The sequence below is a fragment of the Watersipora subatra genome, chromosome 9 (assembly GCF_963576615.1).
Source record: "Watersipora subatra chromosome 9, tzWatSuba1.1, whole genome shotgun sequence".
Lineage (NCBI taxonomy): Eukaryota > Metazoa > Bryozoa > Gymnolaemata > Cheilostomatida > Watersiporidae > Watersipora > Watersipora subatra.
This window is the reverse complement of record NC_088716.1, coordinates 63,864,219-63,870,503: the sequence shown is the minus strand read 5'-3', so window position 1 is coordinate 63,870,503 and position 6,285 is coordinate 63,864,219. Positions and strand designations below refer to the sequence as shown.

The following is a 6,285-nucleotide window of genomic DNA, read 5'->3' as shown; positions in this document are numbered from 1 at the left end:
ATTTGATAAAATACTTCATTTATTTTTTGGCCATATGTCTGGTTTGAGAAAATAATTTACAGCTTTTCTGTTGTTGGTAATAAATACACGAGTAGGATGATGCACTGGCAGTTATGTTATCAGGAACCTTTCATCTGCGTTATATGAACATTGTAACAGAGCAGGCAGTTGTTATTGTGACTTGTCTTGATATTTAAACAAGTAAATGCTTAAAAGACAGTCTAATGAAATAATTAATAAAACTAACTAGTTAGATTAGGTAAATCAAAAGGCGATTTTCCAGGAAGACATTCGCAGATTTTGCATCCATCTTCATCAACTTTGTAGCCATTGAAGCAAAGGCATCGGCAAGGAGCTCCAGTCTTTATGCAGATTTTTTTAAATGGTGGTATGGTTGGCGCTTCCTGCATGCACGTGTGTCCGCAGCCATTGAATAGGCATTTCTTACCCAAGTTGCAGTCATCATGTGAGAAACATTCCTTAACACAAGACAATATTCATATGCATCAATCAGTCAGAGAAACTGTTAGGTATATACAGGTTTAGGAGAGATGCAGTAAGCTAGCTCAGTTAAGGTCTCCCCTGGAATAAGTAGACTTTCACATAAATTAGCCAAATAAGATAAAACAGTGTGAATATCTTATATAGGGGAGTCGCTGGCTGATGATATGATCAGTTAGTTCAAGAAGGGTTCAGAATTTCATTCACACTTCTTACGGCAAATTATATAATGCTGACAGAGATTTACTACACACATTATATGAAAGTAGATGATATTTACCTCAACACATATTCCCATCAGTTCCTGTGAATAAAAACAAGAGAAATAATATAATATGAAACTGATCCGTATGTAAGTGTAAGTGTTAGTGTACAAGTGTAAGTGTACAAGTGTAAGTGCCCAAGTGTAAGGTAAGTTCATACCCTCCCCTCTGGCAACTACACTGAGGTAACTGCCGGAGATTTAAGTTTATTATAGTGCATATGTAAAGTTGGATGTCCGATGAAATACAAATACTCAACTGAATATCGCATTATGTAATTATGGCTGCAGTCATCTGTTATAGATGAAAGGTAACACAGAGAGGGCACTGGCATTAACGACTTACCGATCTTCTCCCGAATGTCCCACAAGATTGAGAAAGACAAATAAGGCTGCCAACAATAAACACCGCTAACCATACACGACTCATATTGCGCATGTTAGCTAGCTGTCTCTCTCCTGACTGAAGTTTTTGCTTAAGTAACGAAACTTGAGGTAGCCCTACGTGGTCACATCCGCACAAGATGCTCTTTCCCACCATTCTACATGCGTTGAGAACATGTACGTGTCAGATTGACCGCAATACCTCTATTGATAGCTGGTTTCACTAGCTAGTGCCATCTTGTTTAGGTAGTAGCTAGCAACTATCATTTCATGTTACGTGTTATGTGCATGATGAAGACACTTGCTACAAGGCCTGCCCATGCTAGTCAAACAACTCCAATCTTTCTGAGTCACGCTTGATATAGTAAATGCTTACAGCTTTGTCATCATACATGAAGGCTAGCCAAGTATCAGAAATCTAGGATATACAAAAATAAAGTAATTAATTTATTACAAAAGCACCATAATTCTAAAAGAGAAATAATTCAATTAAAAATACCTGTTGTATTCAAAAGAATACTGTTACATGCAAATTTTTAAACAATATAAAATTTAGATTACAAACACCATACTAATTATTGAGTGTCAAGGACAAGTGATCAAACTTCAGCATGCTTTGCAGCGCATCTTCTAGCAAGACTGTCACTAGTCTCCACAAAGCCTCTCAGGGCTGGCATATGAATGCTAAGCAAGGGCAAACCCGATATTGAATAGCTCGAAGTATTTGGCATATGCCAAGGATGACTTTTCTCCTCTACAGTTTTAACCACGTTTCTGTCTGTCTAAACCTGTCTGTCTGTCTGTCTAAACCTCTGTAGAGACATCATTTATAAAGGTGTAGTTGAGGAAAAGGATTGTCTGGCTATTTATCTTGTAAAAATGATAATTGTTGAATTTTTGTCACTGAAAGACTTCTTCGAGGCAAACTATGTACGTGTATTTGTCCATAATTTGTACGTGTGTTGTGGCAGATTGCCGTGATCAGAGCTGGAGAGACCGACCCAACAGTCACCGGCATCACAGGACTGAGCTTTCCTGCCATCGAAGTAGGCTCAGTCACCGATGAACTGGCCCAGACGACTGAGCGATGAGTAAAGAAATCGGCTGATGAATAAAGATAAGGGATGGAGCCTAATGAAAAAGCGATTGCTATAAAAGAAGGAGAACTATCTATGGGCAGCACTAAATAACTAGGCCACTGATACCAGTACATAAGCAGTGAATGGAATAGAACCAGTGCATATATCCCATAGATATATATACCTAGATTGGCCAATAATAGCTAGTCCCATTGGTGGCCTTGTCAGACTTAAATGCCATGACGCAACGTCACTGTATTGTACCTTACGCTTGACTGACCGCAAGATTCATCATTAGTTTAAAATGGCTGAAGCTGAGAAGGGTGTGTCAGCTGCTACTAAGGTGAGTTTTTTACTACTTTTAATATCAAAGATAGGCTTGGAACTCCTAAATATCAGCTGTAAGGCTTTATAGTAAAAACTAGAACAGTTTTCATACCAATCGTGGACATATTTTCCCCATATTTGACACTTTAAAAAAAATTATTGAAGACAATCAAATCAGCAGACATCATTGTTTGTCAAGTTACTATCAACTTCAACTTGTTTGATTCATTAACTGATTGACTCTCTCTTGGAAGGTTTCCTTAACTTTGCCCAAGGAGCTGCTTGTGTAATACTGCTACTTTGTGATGCTTGAGTCATTAATTTGGATACCATCTTGCTATAAATCACTAAGTCAGAATGGAATTCATATTCATCGCTATTTTGGCAGCGATCTCACCATTATTCATCAAGCTCACAGTCATCTGAGAGGACTAGTAAGAATTGCTGCGTTGCTTTTGGATGTTCCAATTATCCAAGAAAGTGCCCAGAGAAAAGCTTCCACAGGTAGGACAATATAACAAACATTCACCCTGCTAATCGTTGGGAGAATTCATGAACATACTACATGAGCATGGCTTGGAGCATGGTTATCTTTGGCTATAATCAGGCTTAAAAGTTTCCATTATTTGACAAGGTTAATGCTACACTTCTCAAAGGCAAAAAGTCAATAATCCAATGAGCAAAAAACACCACTAATTGTATGTATCTTTTATTACTTGTTAAGTTTTCCTACTGCTGCTGATCGCAAGGATGCCTGGATTAAAGCAGTGAGACGAGAACAGTGGACCCCAAGTAAATCTTCTGTACTTTGTTCAGACCACTTCACTAGTGACAGCTACCAAGCAGGGATTACGTGTTTGTCACAATTTCCATTTCCATAACATTTCCATAAATCATTTCCATATTATTTCCATTTCCATAACATTTCCATAATTCATTTCCATATTATTTCCATTTCCATAACATTTCCATAATTCATTTCCATATTATTTCCATTTCCATAACATTTCCATAATTCATTTCCATATTATTTCCATTTCCATAACATTTCCATAATTCATTTCCATAGTTTTTTCCATTTCCATAACATTTCCATAATTCATTTCCATATTATTTCCATTTCCATAACATTTCCATAATTTATTTCCATATTATTTCCATTTCCATAATTCATTTCCATATTTTTTCCATTTCCATAATTCATTTCCATATTATTTCCATTTCCATAACATTTCCATATTTCTAAAATAAAATTTCCATATCCATTTCCATAAAATTATGGAAATATTTATGTTTATGGATATGGAAAAGTAAACATTTCCATAATATGTTTAGCGATCCCTGCTTGATAGTCAACAGAATGGGTACGCTATATCAATATAGCTTTTTGATAGTCAACAGAATGGGTACATTATATCAATATAGCTTCTTGATAGTCAACAGAATGGGTGCATTATATCAATATAGCTTCTTGCTAGTCAACAGAATGTGTGCATTATATCAAGTAGATGGGCAATAAGGTTGGTATTTATTTCAAGGCTATCATATTTAATAACAAAGCTTCTCCCCGTAGGAGCAGCAAACACACCCACTTGCTTTCATAAATATATAAATCTAACAAAGTTCTCAATTGCTGGTATGAATCCACCCACATATGTATGAGCACGAGCTAAAACAGGCCACGCTGTCAGCCTTATATGATGACAGATCAGATCGATTCTGATGACAAAATGAGTCATAACTTGGCTTACAGCAGCCCCGCCTAGATGTTGATTATATGATTTGTGGCAGTGTTGGGTAATGTAGGACCTTCGTGGCAGCGCTGTGTAATGTAGGACCTTTGCTCAAAGCTCTGCAGATTTACCTCTCGGCTAGCTAATCTGCTGTCTGTATTAAAAAAATGTAAAAGTGTAGTTCTGACGCTGCTCTTGCATAAATGCTGACTTTATTACTTCTCACACCACCTGCTCCAATCTGCCGTTCATGCAGTCAGCCCAGTGCGCTCACTTTTCCCACTTGCTTGCAATAAATTGCGCAGTTTTTGTCATAAAGCAACAAATCTCGGAATTTTAGCCTGCTAATTGCTTTATCGCATAAAAATGGCTGTTAATTTTGTATTATGTTTATGAACTCGTTAATTGCGGTCCAGTACTGTCGAGAGCTGATGCTGCCAGCTTTAATGAGCTTTAGATGGCGGTGGAATTCAATTCTAGCAAAGTTGTTTAGCTGGTAGCTGAGCATGAGGAGGAATGGTAGCTCATCAGTGTTACTGGGCCGCGCTATCTTTATTGTGTCACCTGTTGAGTGACTTCAATAGATGATGACTCACACATTGATACCGTCATGTCTGGTCTAAAGTAGTTGTCGATATTATAGTAAGCATGAAAGCTTATTGCATTAGCCACTCTTTTAAGTGACCATTGTTTCTAATAAAATCTTTATACTTTTCATTAAGGTTTAATTATTTATCTATATATTTGTTCATTTATGCTTATGCCTACCAAAGATTTTTCAATAATTTTATTTATTAAATAAGTCAAATTTTATGAACATCAAACCTTCAGAGGTATTCAGACGCAACACTAAATGAATATTTCACAGAGTCTTGGTGTATACAAGGAGCGCTTAGTATCTTTTATTTGGAACAGAGAAATTCCCGACAGTATTTCAGCACGTATTTATAGTAACTTTATTGGGATAAATGTCATTCAGGAATAATTTTTTTAACATAAATACATAACTAAGTAATTACCTAATTACATATATGTACAAATAATAATATATATTTTATTCAGTTGTTGCTTTCAGCCAGTAAAATGCTGAACTCAAACATCTCACAGCATTGTATAGGACTATTAATAGGGGAATGTATAATATATGTATCACTAGGCTAAGAAATGTACAATAAATGTATCATTATGCTGGGGAGTGTTTAATAGATGTATCACTATGCAAGGGAGTGTACAATAGATGTATCACTGTGTACGTATGTGTGCGCGCTTGCGTGTCAAATGAGCGTGTGTGTGCAATCGTCAACTCTTCCCGAACATGCGATTAATTTATACATAATATGAATATGATATTTGTTGGCTAATATACTTTATTTAGGGTTCAGGCAACATCAAAGCTGTATGCTACCATTGCCTATAATTAAGCCAGAGACGATTTGAGATAGTTTCTTTCAGACTCTCTTAATAGTTTCTGTAATATCACTGATGTTAGCTGGGTTTGTGTGTTACCATTGTCTGTACATGTAGCCAAGTCCAGAGACAATTTGAGTTAATTTCTTCCAGACCCCTTTAATAGTTTCTGTAATACCACTGATCTTAGCTGTTTGTGTATTACCATTGTCTATTCATGTAGCCTAGTCTATACAATATAACTCCCCTCTGTTTATATCTTGGATTACGGGTATGTTACAATTTCCATAATTCATTTCTATATTATTTCCATTTCCATAATTCATTTCCATATTATTTCCATTTCCATAACATTTCCATAATTCATTTCCATATTATTTCCATTTCCATAACATTTCCATAATTTATTTCCATATTATTTTCATTTCCATAACATTTCCATAATTCATTTCCATAGTTTTTTCCATTTCCATAACATTTCCATAATTCATTTCCATATTATTTCCATTTCCATAACATTTCCATAATTTATTTCCATATTATTTCCATTTCCATAACATTTCCATATTTCTAAAATAAAATTTCCATATCC

The 6,285-nt window shown here is 35.7% G+C and overlaps 1 long non-coding RNA gene across 1 annotated transcript; it reads right to left on the bottom strand.

Annotated features, from left to right (window-relative positions):
- Nucleotides 1–363: 363 nt before the first annotated feature.
- On the bottom strand, nt 364–1,285 carry LOC137403645 (uncharacterized). Its single transcript, XR_010979597.1, has 3 exons — nt 1,110–1,285; nt 782–805; nt 364–479 (listed from the first exon to the last, which is right to left on the bottom strand). It is a non-coding gene; the product is annotated as an uncharacterized lncRNA (long non-coding RNA).
- Nucleotides 1,286–6,285: the final 5,000 nt, after the last annotated feature.